General features: G+C 36.6%; 1 protein-coding gene across 2 annotated transcripts in view; it reads right to left on the bottom strand.

Moving 5' to 3' along the window:
- The window catches only part of LOC135210852 (uncharacterized), a 741193-nt gene that overhangs the window by 457636 nt on the left and 262127 nt on the right, over positions 1-21430 (bottom strand). The gene's annotated exons all lie outside the window — the stretch shown is intronic.

The following is a 21430-nucleotide window of genomic DNA, read 5'->3' as shown; positions in this document are numbered from 1 at the left end:
GAAATTCAAAACCATTCCCTTTCTCACCTTGATTTAAGGAAATTTTAAAAAACGTTCCTCTCCTCACCTTGATTTCAAGAAAACCATTCCTTTTCTCACCTTGACTTATAGGAGTCTCAAAAACATTCCTTCCTCGGCTCCTTTTTTAGAAGAAACTTCAAAAAGCAGACCTTTTATCACTTTAATATTAAAGAAAGCTAAAAATATTCCTTCTCGTTTTCACACTCGCCAGCAACTCCGAACACGGCTAGATCGCCAGCATGGGGCTGATGCTCGTTCATATCTCGGCTAAACAGTAGGTATTCATGGCGTTCCTTGACAAGTCATGCAATTTCCCTGAAACTTCTCGGACGAGTAAACGGCCAAGTTTCGACTCTAAAGGAATGCTTTTAAACGTGGCGTACGCGATTCAGAGCTCCTCAGAAGCCTGTCTGTGCTTCCACGTTGAATCACTGGAGCTTCGTTTAATTTTTATGACGAACAGACCGAAATTGTCATGACCGTCCAAAAATCAATCTCCGGTAGACAATAGTGTGCATTACTGCTTTTCCTTTTCAAAGTAATGAGGAATTTTAATTAAAAAATAAATAAATAAATAAATAAATAAATAAATAAATAAATAAATAAATATAAATAAAAAAACTCGTCGAAGTTTCTTCGGTACAATCAAGTTTTCTGTACAACGTATAATGGTCTATAAAACATTCAACTATGGCCAGCAGCTCTTCAGTGGCTCACTAGATGCGGTCGAGTGAGGGTGTGTCCCATGCTACCGGAAAGCGCGGGCAGATGCACGATCCATGGCTAACTTTAACCTTGAATAAAATAAATATTACTGAGGCTAGAGTCGCAATTTGGTATGTTTGATGATTGGAGGGTGGATGATCAAAACACCAATTTGCATCCCTCTAGCCTTAGTTTTATATATATATATATATATATATATATATATATATATATATATATATATATATATATAAAGATCTGAGGGCGGACAGAATAAAGTGCGGACGGACCTACGGACTGACAAAGCCGACACAAATTCCGTATCTCTGCAAAAAGCAGCTGTCAAAGACTGACTGACAAACAAGATGAATAATAATGTACAGACAAAGAGGGTTATAATTTATGAACGTAAGTCCAAACATGAATTACCCCAAATTCACTGCCTTCCTTAACAACCAGGCGTACAGTTTCACACAAGCTATATCTTCCTCTTCTCTCCTTTCCCTTTCTGTTTCCAGAAATGGCTATTTAAGTCCCGTCCCGTCTGCTCTCGAGTCGAAACGAATAGAATTAGCATATATGAATAGAAAAAAGCAGCCCCATTTGTAGGAAAAGGCGATTCTGTAGATCGGGTGTCGATTAGCTAAGAGCTGTGGTAGATTGGAGAGTGCAATTGTTTGTTTGTACTGGAAAGGAGAATAACACCAATTCGATGGATTGTTGTTGTAGCTATTATTATTATTATTCATAAGGTAAATACGTTCACAAGGCAGTAACCGCTTATGTGAAGAGATGAAGAGATGATTCCTTTCCAATAAAAAATTTCCTGTAAGCTGGACAGCAATTCAGATCACCACATGCACCTCAAGTTAAGAAAATGTTAGTTTTAACGAAAGTTAATTTGGCAAAATATTACCGTCATACACCAACTTTTTTTTTTCCCCCAGGCATACACTCCTACGGTATATTGGGCGTCATACGTCGAGAGGATTTGATCATGTTTTCTACCATACATTTTACCATCAAATTCTCTACTTTTTATCCAGCAACTTCATTACCTGCACTAAACACTGTATAATATATCAACTTTTAAAAAATGCCCTTCACAAACTCTCCCCAATACCCGGAACGTCCCAACTTCTTCCAGGCCTTCTTAGCGGTTCTTAAACAAACATATAAATAACTCCATAAAAAAATCTCAATACAAGACAAGGGCCAGGTTTTTCAGTTCAAATCCTCTCATGAGCCAGACAGAGCTGATGTCAGGCACAGGGGATTACTTTCCTCGTGTCTGTGTGTTTGAGGGGGAGGAGGAGGAGGAGGAGGAGGAGGAGGAGGAGGAGAGGAGGAGGAGGAGGAGGAGGACGCCGTCGAGTTAGTGACATCTTTCGTTGTGTAAATACATCGCTTTTTTTTTTCTTCTTTTTTTTTGTGGTTTCAATCCTTGAACAGAAACGGCTCGTGATGTTTACAAGAGCAAATGCTAGTTTGATTTAATTTGATTTATATAGATTTTTGGCATTATGCCAAGCACAGGGGAAACTAAGGCCATTCAGCGCTGAAACGGAAATTGACAGTAAAAGGTTTGAAGGGCGTAACAGGTGGAAAACCTCGCAGTTGCACTATGAAACAATTGTAAGGAGAGGGTGGACAGTAAGATGGAAGAAAGAGAATATGAACGGAGGTACAGTAAAAGGAATGAAAGTGGTTGCAGCTAGGGGCCGAAGGGACGCTGCAAAGACCCTTAAGTAATAACTCATTGCACCGAATGAGGTGCACTGACGGCATTTAGCCCCCTACGGGGAGCAAATGCTAGTGGAAGACGCAACCTTCTAATGACCCATAGTTACACAAGGAAGAAGAATACCCCCGAGGAAAAGTTATAATGAAGGATAAGGAATGAACCTCTTAGTAAGCGACAGAGCTGCCTTTTGAAAAAAGAAAGGTCATGAAAGTGCGGATACTCAGAAACACGAAGGAAGAAGGTCATTCAATGAGCTGGGTAATTCGAGAACTACCGGTTTTCTAGAAATATATTCCCGTTGGTAGAATGAAGGTTAGACATTTAAATTTGCTTCGCCTCATTATGCGAGAAATGGCTCTAACTTGCATCAGAGTTCCTTCCTGAACTGATGATTCTCCTTTGTAAGTTTTTTTAAAGTGTTAGCAAAATATCAATATAGCGATTAATTAACAAACGTACAGGATGAAGTTTCTCTCTAAAACAAACTCAATAAGGGCAACTACTCATTATATGCATGCATGTATATGAAGTATATACAATATATATATATATATATATAATATACACACACACACACACACACACATATATATATATATATATATATATATATATATATATATATATATATACATGGTCAGGTCGGCAACGAGACCTCGTCGTGATTATGGTATCGCAGGTTCGTTTCCCGCCACAGGACATCATGATTTCTTTCATATTTCTTTGAAGTTGGATCTCGAGGCTTTGTAGTGACAAACGTATCTAAAAAACAGCGAAGAATCTGAGAAGGTAAGAGGGCATTGTGGATATTACATTTACATATGCATCCGGTAAATAATGACCAGTAGATTTTACATATAGAACGTGTGTATCTTAGTGTATAACAAACACACGCAGAAAAAAAAACACGTTCACACAATAAAAAGCTTATATATATATATATATATACACACACACACACACACACACATATATTATATATATATATATATATAAGGTTTATTGCCATGAAGGAAAAAAATGAATAAATAAATAAAAACCTTTATTTATACATAGCATCACGTTTTATATACTTCGTGATCAAGTTATTCATATATATATATATATATATATATATATATATATATATATATATATATATATATATATAACATGATCTCCGTCATAATAAAGAACAGAGTTTTGTCTTCGGACTGATCCTCGACATTCAAAGTGACTCCCCCCGCCCCACCCCATCCCCTGCCTGACTCCTCCTCCCCTTTGAGCTCTTTCCTTCATGCCTTCACACGACTCTTCTTCCTCCTATTCAAAAGACATCACTGGCTCTCTCTTCTTTCCCTCCACCTTTAACCATCTCTCTCTCTCTCTCTCCTCTCTCTCTCTCTCTCTCTCTCTCTCTCTCTCGTGAGTGTTTTTGCCTTATTTGTATGCGTGAACTCGGGAATAAGACCATTCACACAATACCAAATAAAAGAAGGAAAAGTTACAAAATTGTAAAGGTGTGTTTTGCAAAACACCTACTGAAATAAAACCGCAAATGGTTTGTTAATTTACACTGTTGCTTAGAGACAATCCTTTTATCTCTTAACTGATAACAAATCTTAGGTAACTGCCAGGTCGAAATTTTGTTAAAGTTACACTATCGATCGGTGGGTATTGACGAAAATGATTATTTTCGCATCAGGTAACGAGAGCTTCGTGAGTGGTTACTGCTGTATCCTAACTGTAGAGGCTGAAAATTTAACTATTTTTCCTTCCCATAATTGTATCACTTAAGTATTCACTCTTGCTTATTATCATATAATTGTTAATCTTCTCTCTTAGATGAATAGAAACTATTACCCAAAATATTACACGTAAAATGCCTCTCAAATTCCCCTTGAATCTTGTGCTTTATAAATCATGCTTTATATGTTTCCTTTGACTTTTATTCACTCCAAAAAAATGGCAAGAAAGCATAAACAAACGAACGCAGACAGTCAAAATTCATCTTGTGCTTTATAAATCATGCTTTGCATGTCTCCTTTTGACTTTTATTCTCATTCATAATAAAGAAAAAAAATGACCCCAAACATAAACAAACATACGCAAACAGTCAAAATTCATCTTGTGCTCTATGAATCATGCTTTATATATTTTTCTTTCGGAAGAAAAAAAAATGGCAAGAAAGCATAAACAAACGAACGCAGACAATTAAAATTCATCTTGTGCTCTAAAAAATCATGCTTTATATTTCTCCTTTTGGCTTTTATTCTCATAAAAAAAAATGGCAAGAAAGCATAAACAAACAAAATGATGCAGACTGTGCCACAACCCTATCGGTTTTGCAGCCGTGCCAGTCAGGGTAGGAAGGCATCACGGGAGGCGGGGGAGGAGGAGGAGGAGGAGGGCATATCTAGGGTAGGCATGCATAGGAGGGGAGCATGAGAAGGGAGGGATGGAGGGGAGTCGTATGTGTATCACGTATGGTGTGGTTCAATAATCCACATCCTCTTTGATACAGCAGTCAAGTATACGAGATGAGAGCGGTTACCCTGGTTACAAATTGCATTTTAAATGACAGTGACGCTACTCTTACGCTGTTTGTTTAGGTATGCAAGCAGGTAATTACACATACATACATACACACACACACACACACACACACACATATATATATATATATATACACATATATATATATCTAATAAAAGGAGGCCCATAAACACACCAAACTATAGAGAAAAAAGTACTATATTTCAGAGACTGCTGTCTCCCTCTTCATCTACCTGAAGAGGGAGACAGCAGTCTCTGAAATATAGTGCTTTTTTCTCTATATTTTGGTGTTTTTATGGGCTCCTTTTATTAGATGGAATTCTGTTGTTACAGAACATTTTTACCAGTCATATATATATATATATATATATATATATATATATACGTATATATATATATATAGTTTTGGGTGTAAGTTTCCCTATCAGACGGTTCCAGGGAGACAAGAGACTAAATTCCCTTCTACATTCATTTAAAAATTTATCAATTTAAAGACGAACTCTGAGAGGAAAACTCCCACAGCATCAGTCACTTCCTTTATTAAAAGGGATTTTATCAGTAAGGCTTCGATGTCCACCAACACAACTCCACATCCAACTGTATTTTGCACGCACACGCACACACACAAACACGCCCTCATCTTTTGTATAAGAAAGGGACCTTTATTTTTGACACCTATGTCATACCAACACACACTTCGTTTTAGGTTTCCCTCTGCTCATTCCTCATAAGACGTTCGAATTTTAATATATTTTCCATCACCCTGTCCAGAGCTATGCTCTCCATGCGACCGAATCACCTCAAAATATTTTAATTCATCTTTTTGCTCACTAGCCTTTTCCCATGACTTCGTGTAGTTCTGTGATATTCAAGCTTCTTTCAGCCACTCTTTCCCTACACACACACACACACACACACACACACAACACACACTACACACACACACACACACACACACACACACACACACATATATATATATATATTATATATATATATATATAATATATATGTGTGTGTGTGTGTGTGTGTGTGTGTGTGTGTGTATGTGTTTAAGAGTTTTGCTTGCTACATTTACGAACTTTCTAGCTTACCCCAATGAATGTGTGTATTTCCTGATTAAAATAATAATAATAATAATAATAATAACCACAGAAAATTAATTTCTAAAGATTCACCTTACAACGCAATTAATACATATGTGGCACAAGTACCTCGTTTTATTTACCAATATGAGCCATCGGTGAAATTGCTGTGGATATGAAAAGGGACTTGCCCAATTCTTAGGATCCATTACCCCCATGGGAATGAACTTAGAGAGAGAGAGAGAAGAGAGAGAGAGAGAGAGAAGAGAGACGAGACAAGAGAGAGACGAGAGAGAGAGAGAGAGAGAGAGAAGAGAGAGGTGATTAGTTCATCGTCTTTCCAAGTTCGGCATCAGACCAACCCTATCCATCTTCCAACAGTCATTAGTTGTTCCTCTCCTTTGGACGCTTAAAATGATAGATAGGGAAGGATTTACATATACTTTATTGAATGAAACGAGCCCTTTTGTAGCAATTTATAATAGTTCTTTCGTTCCTGTGAACCTCAATGACCTTAAGACCATGGGCTTTTCAGGGAATCAATATATTTTTTTAAAGGGATCAGCTTGTATGTTATAAATGTACGTTTGCCCATTTCTGCGTAAGATGGAAAGCTTTCGAGTTTCTTCTCCATAACCTTTGTAAATCTCCCTCCCTCTCGTCCTTCCTTAAACGACTTCAGAATTATACAGCGTATTTACCAAGCATTCGGCTCCCAATCCCTCTACCTGACCAGACCTGGCGTCCAATGATAAACCTTGATAACAAATCTTTGTCGTACCTATACGATGCTTGCCACTTTTAATCCTTCTTAGCCCGTCAGCCGTCAACTCTATACATCTCCATACAGGAGAGTTGTCTTAACAATCCCAAATTACAAACTCATCAAACCACTTCCTCATTAGATACTTGCTTGTTTTGTTTTTTTTGTATGGTGTTTTTACGTCGCATGGAACAAGTGGTTATCCAGCAACGGGATCAACGGCTTTAGTCGAACCACATCTCTGACCCCTCAATAGAAAACCCGAGAGTCGAACTCGCGGCCACCGAGGTGGTAGTCCAAGACCAAACCGACCACACCACTGAGGCGCTTTAGATACTTACAAACTTTGTGATTTGCCTCTCACTGCAGTGATTACATCTACAACCCTACAGTAATTGTAAGAAGCGTCACTAACATTCACCACTGCCTCATCCTGGCTACCAGTTACCCTCATAGCTGAGTTTCACCTATTCGCTTTCAAACATTCTACACATAAAAAATTCGCAACTACAGTAACTTCTACACCAGCACCTGATAACTTCTCACCATCAACAACTTCCGTATCATGATCAAACATCAACCACTACTACACCATTCACCATCTCTGTTCATATCCGACAAACTGGCATTTATTGCACCACATTTATCCGAGACTTTTTTTTAACCACTTCAATCAATAAAATATTCTACTGCATAAGATACATAACATGGACTTGCCTCGGACCTATTTTTAAACAAGACCAGTTACTAATGGATCCTGCATCCTCTAACGTACTTTTCTCTCATTATAAAAACTAAAGCCTCACAATCAATTATCTCTGCACCATGCATCCTAATCCTTCAGAACCGCAAACTGAATCTCTATCAATTTTGACAAGATAGGTCTTAATACTCCTAAACTTCTAGCAAAAATATCTCAAAAGGAACAATGCACACACTCTCTTCCTTTTCTACAACCACACAGTTCTCTCCCTATCGCCCTTTCTGTTATGTGCCCAATTCTATAAAATTACACCCTCCTGTGTGTGTTAATGATTAATGTAATTTTTACAGCAACTTTTTAACCTTGAAAATACAAAAGAAAGCGTACACGCGGACGCATGCATTATATATATATATATATATATATATATATATATATATATATATATATATATATATATATACACACACTATGTGAGTGTGTGTGTGTAACACACACATTCGGTGCCTCTTCAAGAATGAATCAGGGAATGTAAGGCAAAACAAAAGATAAATTCCCCTGAATTATCTTGTTAAGCAAATCTCTTTTCTATTACGGGATTTACGACTATACCGATAAAAGCGGCAATAAAAATGTGAATGAACTGCGCTTTCCCCGAGAATTACTGGCGTACTCGGGCGATGGAAACTGCGTCGTTTGTGACCAGCAAAAACATATTATGTAGAGTTTGGGTAGTGACATTCTTCCATTCATAATAATAATTATGATTAATTAAATCTAGAGAATCCTAGCCGAGCAGACAAATCTTAATGAGGTACTCATCAATGATTACAGGAATCTCAAAGTAATTAAAATTCCCGACTCCCACTGCTATAATGAAAGAGAGAAATTACCGAGACATTTTTAATAGATATATTGCACTGCAATAGATAACATAAAAAGAATCAAAAGAAAAATTAGAGTGAGATTTAATATAAAGGGTGAATAAGTCACCCGATCTCTGGAGCTTGTTATCCCCAGTCAAGGAAAGCTGAAACCTGTCCAAATGAAGGAAGAGATCTGTACAAAAAGGAGAGCTTTTCTTTGTCCTTAAAGATAATAGAGAGCCTATTAAATGTTATCCTTTATCCTCTCATCCTTAATAAACCTATAAAGGTCATAAACAATTGTTTGGTATGATTAATATAACAAAATTCTGATTTCATAAAAGCTATAAAACAGAATTAATATTTTTCATAGTTTTCAGATTTTTCTTGATGACAGTTTATGATTTAGCCTTTACTCAGTATGTGTAAACCTTTCCTCACTTAGACGACAATTCTGATCTACTTTTAAGTTACGTCTACTTTTGAAGAAAGCTTCGTCCATGGCACATTCAACGTCACGTTATATTTCCACCAACGTAGGTCAACCTGTGCCGTTGCTAACAATGACTAAACCATGATAAAACTGAGCCATGGTGGTCAAGTGTATGAGTGACGATCTTAGACGAATGATAAAATATTAAAACTACAAAATTTTTAAAGAAATGACCCACTAAATTTAACTCTATTGTTCATTATTTGTGACGCCAACATATGTCAAGTATCATTCAAGGTCAGTCTATTCACATTATACATAATCTCCAAGTCAGAGTCTGGTGTCCATGTTAAGTGATTCAAAATGAGTCACGCACTTTTCTCTTATTCTGTGTATGCACAGCTCTTCACGAAAGCCACTCTAAAAGAATTAACAGCAATACAAAGGACCATCAGCAACTACACGTCACACATGTCACTACCCGCATTTCATCTGGCCATCGAAGAAGGAGAAGCAGCTACTACGAAGACAATCCCTGACGAGGCGTAAACGAAATTGCGTGTCATCTCGTAAAATACAAATAAAATCATATTCATTATCCCTATTACCGTCCATATAACTATTTTACGTCAACTTTTCCTAAAATAAAATGACAACCTAACAGGAAATTCAATACATGATGAATGCTTCACTATTTTACATAATTTTATATAATATATAATATATATAGGTCATTTGCCAGGAGACTGACACAACCCAAAAATTTGTTTTTGAGGTATTGATACCAGCAGATAGCCCGTTTCTTGCTCCATATTGTGGTAGATACGTCTTATTTGTATATGTAATTCTTACCGCCCAGCAAAGAATAAACTTCTACCTATGGAGAAAGTATAGAGAATTTTACTTTAAATTGTTTCTCCTGAAAAAATAGCCATTTTTGAGTTGTGTTATTCTTCTGGCAAATTGAGCGACAATATATTATATATATATATAATATATTATATAGTATATATATATATAATATATATATATAAATATATATATTAGATATATATATAAATTCTACTTTTAAGCATTTCCAATATTCTTGAACTCCAATACCTAACAAAACCTCACGTCAATAATATGCAAGAGGCCTAACGTCTTAATCTTCCATCTCTCTCTCTCTCTCTCTCTATCTCTCTCTCTCTCTCTCTCTCTCTCTCGTCTCTCTCTCCTAATGCTACGTCGCTCTCGCGCGCGCGCGCGTGTGTGTGTGTGTGTAACCATTCCCTTCCCCTCTACCAGCATGAGGTCTACATCTGCATAACCGGCGTGATGTATTGGTGTGGGAAAGGCGATGTGTACAATGCGGTCAGGTCCATCACGTGATGTAAAATCTCATCCCTTCCTGGGATGTCTTTCGTTTGTCGCTCTTCTTGTTCATTTTGTTGTTGCTGTTGTTGGAAGAGGAGGAAGAGCACTAGCGGATCCAGAAAAATGTCGGGGTGGGGTGGGGGGGCACCAATTTTCATATTATACATATACATATGTACACCACTTAAGTAGAAATTATGAAATGTACAGCAATCGTCTGTTCTATCAGGAAATACCGATTCCATTATTATTATCATTTAGATTATTATCATAAATTTTTTTATCAAAATTTTATTATCATTTCTTTAATAGATTTAATTTTTCCCATCTTTATATCTCTCATTTATGTTATCATATTATGTAAATCTTCAATATTATTATTTTGTCAATTTTCCGGAGGGGGGGTGGGGGGGTTCCTCGTACCCAAGTGGGCCCACCCTGGATCCGCTAGTGAGGAGGAGAGAGAGAGAGAGAGAGAGAGAGAGAGAAGGGAATATTGGTCGCTCGAAGAGGGATTAGTCTTCCGAAGGTCAATTCCATTATTCAAGCTATCTTCTTTATTTGAAAGTGTTTATATACAGTTTTCTAGGAGGATCGATTCCACATAATGACTGAAAATACTGTTCTGTGGAATACGGACCAAATTGTAGTTTTACCAATCAAACACTGAGTAATTTTATGAATCTATAATTACATACTTTTATGAATCTAAAATTAAATAGCTTTATGAATCTTGAATAGTTTCATAAATTTAAAATTAAAGTGTTTTATGAATCTAAGATTAAATAGTTTTATGAATCTCTAATTAAATAGTTTTATGAATCTAAAACTAAATAATTTTATGAATCTAAAATTAAATATTTTTATAAATCTGAATATAAGATTAAAGTGTTTTATGAATCTCTAATTTAAAATAGTTTATGAATCTAAACTAATATTTATGAATCTAATTAATTATTTTATAATCTAAACTAAATAATTTTATGAATCTAAAATTAAGTATTTTTATAAATCTAAAATTAAATAGTTTTATGAATCTAAAACTAAATATTTTTTATTGAATAAAAATTGGATAGTTTTGATGAATCTTATTAAAGTTTTATAAAGATAAAAAGAAATTAAACATTTTTATAAATCTAAAATTAAATAGATTTATGAATCTAAAACTAAATATTTTTATGAATATAAAATTGGATAGTTTTATGAATCTGAAATTAAAGTTTTATAAATATAAAATAAAATACATTTATGAATCTAAGATCAAATAGCTTTATGAATCTAAAATTAAACACTTTTATGAATCTTAAATAGTTTAAAGAATATAAAATCAAATTTGGGAAAACCAAACCTTTTGGAAAATGTCGAAAATCCAGAATAAAAAAACCTACACATTGTAATTAAAAAGTATATATGACGAACGCCGGCAGACGCTGCTTTGATCAACCCTATGGAGATGACTAATGACGACTATTATCAATTTGGGGCATCACAAACATTTAATGAAAATAACAAACAAAAAACGGGGGAAACTTTTATTCACTAATTTAGACAGGGTTATCTAGTGGCGTGCTGGACCAGTGTCATCACTCCGAAACAGTGTGTGTGTGTGCGCGCGTGCGTGTGCGTGTGAACAAGCAAACGGGACACCTTTACGATTTAACTGCGGGTCTCATGATAACAGAAGCCGAAAGAAATCCTGGACTCTTTGGATGGTCGTATTAAAAAATACATGGAATGAATAACATAATTACCAGTCCTGTACATAACATTCACTTACTCGTGGGAATTTAATTTATCAATATTTTCCTTTCAAACAGCAATTAACAACTATATTTCCATACCCATGCATATGGTGTATATGTATATATACTAAATATATATAGATATATATATAATATATATATATATATATATATATATATATATATACACACATATATGAAATTTTCATCACACCGTGATTTACATACAATCATTAATCTACAAATGTCGTTTAATATCGAACTGGTTACCGTCGACTGGAGTCGTTGTACTGTGTCCAATGTCCGAGACTCTTTAGTACCAACCCATTTATAAATTAAAAATTCCCCTTTGAGGATATTCTGAAAGTAGCGATTTTTTTATGCTCTTAACTAAATATACATCCTTAAAAAAAATCATTGGATGAGTAGAACGTAATGCTCTTAACTAAATATACATCCTTTAAAAAAATCATTGAAAGAGTAGAACGTAATGCTCTTAACTAAATATACATCCTTTAAAAAAATCACTGAACGAGTAGAATTTAATGCTCTTAACTAAATATACATCCTTTTAAAAAAATCATTGAACGAGTAGAACGTAATACTTTTAACTAAATATACATCCTTTTAAAAATCATTGAAATAGTGGAACGTAATGCTTTAAACTAAATATACATCCTTTAAAAAATCACTTAATGAGGAGAACGTAATGCTTTTAACTAAATATACATCATGAAAAAATCATTGAATGAGTAGAATATAATGCTTTTAACTAAATATACATCCTTAAAAAATCATTGAATGAGTAGAACGTAATGCTTTTAACTAAATACACACCCTTAAAAAAAAAACAATGATATCCTCTGGTTTCTTTTGAGACCAACCTTCTTCAACCTCCCGCTGATGAATATAATTAATGAATACTAATTGCTGATGAATATGGTTTCCTACCCTACTGTTCGTCATCATCCATCCATAAGACTTATAGACATCTGAATATAGCTAGTGAAAACAGTAACTATTTACGCCTTTCTAATTCATCAGAATACTATAGAGATTAATAAATGACCTCCTATTTTCGTGCATCGTATGCTCAGATGTCCATTTCACATCTACTAAAAAATTTGGATATTTATCTCATAAAAGTCATTAAAATAACGCTGCTTCTACCAATTAATTCTCTCTCTCTCTCTCTCTCTCTCTCTCTCTCTCTCTCTCTCTATATATATATATATATATATATATATATATATGTATATGTATGTATATATATATACATATATACATATATATATATATATATATATATACATACATATATATATATATATATATATATATATATATATATATATATATATACTAGAGGAATCTGATGACGTAATCGGATCGCAACCAAAGGGACCCGTCTGAGGAGAGGAACGGTACGGGGAGCATTTTCGTTTAAAGCTAAGTATATACTTTCCAGTAAATTACGTACCTGGTAGTTAGAAGACTGCTGAAGGTCGTAGCTTGGTGATTATGTTTATTATGTATATGTACATATGATAATATATATAATATATATATAATAAATATTATATATATATATATATATATATATATATATTATATATATACATATGTATACATACTGCGTATCATATCAATCGAAAACGGGAGGGCCTCGACGAGGTAATCCTCATCCTGATGGGGTGAAACATTTAGCTCTCTCTCTCTCTCTCTCTCTGAAAGTAAACCTATGACCCAATTCTACTCTAAGTAATTCCCCAATCTCTGAGTAAAACAATGTCCCTCGTCTCTCTAAATAGCAATATACCAACTCTCTCACTCTCTCTCTCTCTCTCTCTCTCTCTCTCTCTCTCTCTCTCTCTCTCTCTTGGACTTAATTCAATGAGTTTGTTATTATCAAATTTTAAACTGCTATTGAATATGCAATAAAAAAGGGATAATCGTAGTATGTGTTCTGCTCAGTCCCCTCTTCTCTGCTAGTTCACTTTCGTTCTTTATCACGACATTATGAAACGACCTACACAAAATATACATAAAAAGAAAAAAGTCCTTCTGCAACTACGCACATCTCTGAAAATAGCATCACGTCAGTCTGAAGGGAAATGAACGAGCGCATGCGCACGCAGACACTTATTCCATCGGGAGAACTTAATTACAAATCCTATTACATTCCGTCTGACAGGAAATCTTTGGTTAGTTCCGGCAGAGAGAAAACAAAAGGAAACATGGTTGAAAAGAACGATGGTCCATCCGAAGGAAAAACACGCCCTTAATGCAAGGTGAAACAAGGATTCTTTTGCCGCGTCCAAAGGGCTCGTCAATGAGACCTTGTTTTAATCAGAAGTTTTTTCAAAGAGGCTCTTGTGTGGAAGGAATAATCACTCTTTGGATTGAATTAGGTCTGAGTGAGGCTCGTTTTGAAAAGAACCTATCAGGGGTTTCAGCTCCTCTCTGAAGACTCCTTCGTCTTCAGACAAAAGGCGATGAGGGGATGAACAACTTTATGTCCTTCTGATGATCAGCATTAATGGATGGAAAGGTTAAAAATAGAAGCACTGTGCCCAAACTGAAAGAAGTGGTATGCCAGCCACTTAGAAAAAAAAAAGTTCAATTACAGGAATTGGGAACACAGAAGCAGGGGGTGGGAAGTGGTATGCCCGCCACTTACAAAAGGTTCAGCTACAGGATTTGGGAACAGAAGCGGGGAGGGGGGGGGTGACTAGAAAGAAGTGGTATGTCCCCCACTTACAAAAAAGTTCAGCTACTGGAATTGGGAACACAGAAGCAGGTGGGAAAACCAGAAAGAAGTTCAGTTGCAGGAATTGGGAACTGAAGCGGTGCGGGGGACTGGGGGGGAACTAGAAAGAAGTGGTATGCCCGCCACTTATAAAAAAAGTTCAGCTAAAGGAATTGGGAACACAGAAGCAGGTGGGAAAACCAAGCAGCCTCAAAACTTAATGATAGCTTATTAGCGTTCTACATAATATAAATATATATATATCTATATATATATATATATATATATATATATATATATATATATGATGTTTTGCTTCGTCAACCAGCTTCAACTATAAAGTGTCCTGTGGTATTCAATATCTGTCTAGCATTTCAGACCACTACTAAAATATTTCAGGTATTTCTGAAATACCATCACATCAGCATACAAAAAGCATCTCCTACAGTATAGTGACGAATTATTTTAGATTTTTCTAGGAATTTGACGCAATGCCTTTTATATTATATAAAAAATTATTTCTGTTTACTTTAACAAAGCAATGATGGACAAAGAATTATTAAGTGAAAATAAAATACATTAGTTCATAGGCAGAGTAGCGCCGGTGACCAATGATACTTTCATGCCTGGTTAATGAAATAAATAAATAAATAAAAAACACGATCACTTTTTTTATGGAATAGAATATAGAATTTGGCCAAAGGCCAAGCGCTGGGGCCTACGACGTTATTCAGCGCTGAATTGCAAATGGGCAGTAAAATGTTTGAAGGGCGTAACAGGCGTATACAACCTCAAAGCAGTTGCACTATGAATCAATTATTAGAAAAGGATGGAAAATAAGATGGAGGAACGAGATTATGAACGGAGGTACAGTAAAGGGAATGGAAAGGCTTGCAGCTAGGGGCCGAAGGGACGCTGCAATGAGCCTTGAGTAATGCCTACAGTGCACCACCGCATGAGGCGCACTGACGACACTACCCTCCTACGGGGGCACGTTCCTCATGCCATTAAAAATCCGAAAACATGCACAACACTGCAACCTACGATGTTCAAATCATACAATTATGCAACTCATAACTCATGCAGAACTCAAAAGAGCATAATGTACAGAGCAGCAATAATAAACAACACTACACCGTGCATAGAATAGCCTAATTCAAAACTCAGATAAACGACCTGACTCAGTCAAGTCCGAGAGGAAATGAACAGTGTGCTGCTTTGATTAGTTTGTCTGAACTTCAGGTCAATTTACCAACAAATTGCGTAACCGCTCTGGACAGGCGTACCTACACAGTCGGTGACACAGGCCAACGACTAGACTACAGATTCTCCTCCTGACCTCGGCAACACTAACGGTGATACTGTCCTTAGTATTTCGTTACGCAATTCAAGAGGTGAAAATCATGAATTGAAATAAATAAATAAATAAATAAATAAAAATGCTTCCAATCGTAACGTTATTTCCTTCTTCATGTATATGAATCTAGAATCTATAAAAAAATTCAATATATATAAATAAATTGTTTGTTTTGTTTGTTTGTATGGTGTTTTTACGTTGCATGGAACCAGTGGTTATGCAGCAACGGGACCAACGGCTTCCGAACCACGTCGAGAGTGAACTTCAATCACCGGAAATACACATCTCTTACACCTCAGTGGAATGTCCGAAAATCGAACTCGCGGCCACCGAGGTGGTAGGCCAAGGCCATACCGATCACACCACTGAGGCGCTCATATACATATAAAAAAAATTTCGACCCTAACATTATTTCCTTCTTTCGGTTCTATACAAAAAGCTATAGTAGATTCACATCAACCTTGCATTGGATGTCTAGGCCAGTCCCTTACGACGCTCCTGATTGGCTGTTGATGTGCCAATCACAGGGATGGAAACTCTCAGTCTCGAGAGAGTTCACATAAGCAGGATGTATGTTCCACATCTCCTGAAAGACGTATAACTCAGGAGAGGTGGAACATAGATCCTACCCATGTGAACTCTCGAGAGAGACTGAGAGTTTCCAGACATGTCACTGGCTTATCAACGGCCAATCAGGAACGTCGAAAGGAACTGGCTTAGACATCAAATGCACGGTTGATGTAAATCTATTATAACCATAATCGAGGTTTATTTACATCGTTTCTTTAATCATTGTCTTGTTTTTTAGTAACTCAAAAATGTAAACAAACACACACCAGCAATCACACCGATTGGGAAAACAAAAGCAGCTTCCAAATACAAACCATAAACCAAGACCAACTCGACGACTTCTTTCATGATGAATAGGCGGCTACATGAAGAAGCTAACACCGGCAAAGCTCTCTCTTTGTCATCGAGCTCAGTTCTTTGTTTTCATCTGAGAAGGGAATTTATGCTCCAAAGTAGCAAAATCTTGGGTACTTCGATATCAAGAGTTCCCTGTGGTGGCAGCAGCAGCCCTGATATTCTTCAAAGATTTATATTTCCATTATATTATGAAATTCCATTAAATTAACAAATACTCATGGTAGCACGAGTTTTGAAATGGAGAAATGTACATATATTTAAATTTAAAACTTTAAACTTTTAAATTTAAATATATGTACATTTACAGTACTTTGTTGTTGGTGTTGTTTTGGTTGTTCTTCTTGTCCCTGTTATTGTTCTTGTTGGGAGGTAGGAAAGCCTAAAAAGGTGTTTCGCGTTGAGTTAAAGATACAATATGATAAAAAATAATGTGCATGTTAAACAGTACAGAATAATTATTTCTGATAAAATATAGCGCATTTATTTAAATTTTCGTTGGTGAAACAACGCTCTATTTGACCGTACACAGTAGCACGCGCTCCGAGGAAGCTGGAGGTCGGATCACACCTTGTTTTGGTTTGGTTGCATGGTGTTTACGTTGCATGGAACTAGTGGCTATTCAGCAACGGGACCAACGTCTTTACGTGACTTCCGAACCACGTCGAGTGTGAACTTCTTTCTATCACCAGAAATACACATCTCTCACTCCTCAATGGAATGGCCAATAATCAAACTCGCGACCACCGAAGTGGTACGCCAACACAATACCAACCACGCCACTGAGGCGCCGCCTTGTTTTGGTCGGATTATAAAATCAAATCGCATCAGATCCTTCATTATTCGGTGAGAAACTACGAAAACAAATAAAACAAACTAAATCTCAGTCGTCATGTCGACAATAAACGCACGAAAGCGCACACCCTGCATTATTCACAATGAAAGCACTGAACTGCCTGAGGAGAATGGACACAAAAACCTTCAAAGGAAAAAACCCTTCATGAAGAAACAAAACAGCTTCAACTTTTACACTCGTAAAAAAGTTAGCGAAGCGAACCAAAGCTTGGGAAACCCCACCACGAGAAATCCATTCAAGTTGCTTACACAAACTTTAAGGAATTTTAATATTTCATGGATGGCAATAAAGACTTACACTAAAAATAATGAAGGTTTGGGTTTAAGACTTTATTCCGGGTTTTCTTAAAAAAAAATGTATTTAAAAAGTCCCTCTTTCTCCTATTTTTAGTGTCCTCAATATTTTTAAGACTAATTTACGAGCTGGTTTATTTTTATTCTGTCATGTGGCACGTCTCACTTTCAATCTTTAAGCCCCAGGTTTCATTTAAACCAAGACCGAATAAAATTTTAATCATGAATTTTGAGTCACTGTGCTTAGTAATATACCTACTATATCGTTACCTCTTTGTAAGTTGCTGTGTATGTACGTATGTATGCGCTAAATATTTATGTATGAAATAGGCACAATATCTTCTTAACTTTTTTACTTCTTCACAAACTTTGGATATGCCAACCACTACAAGCCTTGGATCCAAAAATAGGAAAAATGAAGAAACACTTCCTCCACTAGTGACATTCGAACCTACTTATGCTAGGGTATGATAGGGCTTTTCCTTCAGTTCTATGTATATATATATATATATATATATATATATATATATATATATTTATATATATATATATATATATATATATATATATATATATAATATATATATATTTGTTTGTATACTGCATTGCCCTCCACAGATGTTTGAATAGACCAACCGATCAGAATTGCACCTGGTGATTTCATTTCTCCCCCACACATTCTGAACATTATTGATTAAGGAAAGGTCCCCTGAACTCTCAGTTCAGGTGACTGGTAGGTAACCCATCATCAGTTACACAACTGGGTTACTTAAGTGGTTAGTGTGAATTAATGAAATGCATTCACTTATCATCGGAATGATAAATTTTTCAACCATTCATGGCTGTATTTCCCTTGACCTCCTCTGTCTTCTTCCTAATAAACACCATATTCTTTGGAAGCGTGAATTTCAAGTCACTGGCCTCAGTGGGGTTGTTGCAAATGAACAGGTTTCATCTTCTGAATAATAATAATAATAATAATAATAATAATAATAATAATAATAATAATAATAATAATAATAATAATAATAATAATAATAATAATAATAAACAATGTGGCGCCGTGGAGGAGTGGGTTAGGTCGTCAATAGACTTAAGTCAAGTTAAGCAACATTGGCTCTGGTCAGTCGTTGGATGGGTGACCGCTCTCCTCGGCGTTGATTCCTTGGGAAAGGATCTTTACCATAATTTCCTCAGTCTACTCAGCTGTAAATGAGTACCTATCCCTGAGGGGGTAGGGTCCAGCTATGGGTTAAATAGCAAAACTCAGCAATGATTGAAAGAAATGAAGGAATAAACGACAACGACGTAAATGGAACCTCTGGCAACAGAGGAGCTTCGTCCGGCAACCAGGTATTCAACCCAATTGAAGGGGAAGACGGTCAGGTACTTGGAGGTCGTCATCCAGCAACTGATCACCACAACGAAAGTAATCAACAGCCTGAGATTGGAGCTACAGAGGCAAAAAGGAAGAAATGGACAAGAGAAGAAAATAAGGAAATATGGAGATGCTACATCAGAAGCAACCCGACGGAGAGGATATAGAAGAAGATTGGTCCAACATCTGGAATGAAGGAGGAATAACACCCCCCAAACAGAGCAAGGAGGCTGGCAGACCAAGTAAGGAACATAAAGAAAAAGAACTGGCTCTCCCCAACAGAAAGAGAAGAACTGGAAAGGGAAATGTCACACGACAACGAATTACACGAAGACGAACTGAGAGACGATGCCACAGAAGACGACAGGGAGGATGAGGTATCAAACAACGACACACGAAGAAACACCGACGAAGTAACAGAGAGGACGGAATGGGTAGAAAAGATTAGACAATGGATGGAGCCAGATACAGAGAGAACAAAGATCCCCTATCCCCTCCATGAAAGCCTACAACACCAAGAAATTAGGGAGAAAACAAGTGAGGTCAATGAAATAATGGGCATAATACAGACCACCAGTATCACAGAAACAAATAACTTGACATATGCAGGAGCAAGATTAGTAGCAGAACTGATGGGAATTCGAACACCAACACCACCAGCACAACCAACCCAACAGAAACCAAAACAGCAACCTCCTTGGAAAAGGCGCCTGGAAAAGCAAATCATGGTGATGAGATCTGACTTGAGTAAACTGAAAGAGATGGCAGAAAAAAGGCTAAGAAGCAAGAAAACAATGGAGGAACTCAACGAGAAATACAAAGTACAAGAGAGGGGACTAAACAACACAATAGAAGATGTAAAACAGAGGCTTAAGGCCAAAGCACATAAGATCCAACGGTACATGAACAGGAATAAGGGATACCAACAGAACAAACTATTCGGAACCAACCAGAAAAGACTATGCAGCCAACTAAGAGGGGAAGACAACCACCCAGAAATTCCTGAAGCCGAACCAAGTAAAAGACTCTGGGAAAACATATGGAGCAATCCGGTATCACACAACAAACATGCAACATGGCTCCAAGAAGTCAAGGAAGAAGAAACAGGGAGAATAAAACAAAGATTCACAGAGATCACGACAGACACAGTCAGACACCAAACTAAAGAAAAACAAAATGCCAAACTGAAAGCCCCAGGTGCCCGATGAAGTCCATGGATACTGGCTCAAAAAAACTTCAAGGCCCTACACACCCACGAATAGCAGAACAACTCCAGCATTGTATCTCAAATCACCAAGCACCCAAATGGATGACCACAGGAAGAAAATCCTTAGTACAAAAAGACAAGAGTAAGGGAAATATAGCCAGTAACTACAGGCCTATCACCTGCCTACCAATAATGTGGAAGTTACTAACAGGTATCATCAGTGAAAGGCTATACACTTACCTAGAGGAGACAAACACCATCCCCCACCAACAGAAAGGCTGCAGAAGGAAGTGTAGGGGCACAAAAGACCAGCTCCTGATAGACAAAATGGTAATGAAGAACAGTAGGAGAAGGAAAACCAACCTAAGCATGGCATGGATAGACTATAAAGAAATCCTTCGACATGATACCACACACATGGCTAATAGAATGCCTGAAAATATATGGGGCAGAGGAAAATACCATCAGCTTCCTCAAAAATACAATGCGCAACTGGAATACAATACTTACAAGCTCTGGAATAAGACTAGCAGAGGTTAACATCAGGAGAGGGATCTTCCAGGGCGACTCACTGTCCCAACTAATCTTCGTAGTAGCCATGATTCCCATGACAAAAGTACTACAGAAGATGGATGCCGGGTACCAACTCAAGAAAAGAGGTAACAGAATCAACCATCTGATGTTCATGGACGACATCAAGCTGTATGGTAAGA

This window comes from Macrobrachium nipponense, chromosome 4 (genome assembly GCF_015104395.2).
Source record: "Macrobrachium nipponense isolate FS-2020 chromosome 4, ASM1510439v2, whole genome shotgun sequence".
NCBI lineage: Eukaryota > Metazoa > Arthropoda > Malacostraca > Decapoda > Palaemonidae > Macrobrachium > Macrobrachium nipponense.
Note: the sequence above shows the minus strand (reverse complement) of the source record. Positions and strands in the feature narration are given on the sequence as shown.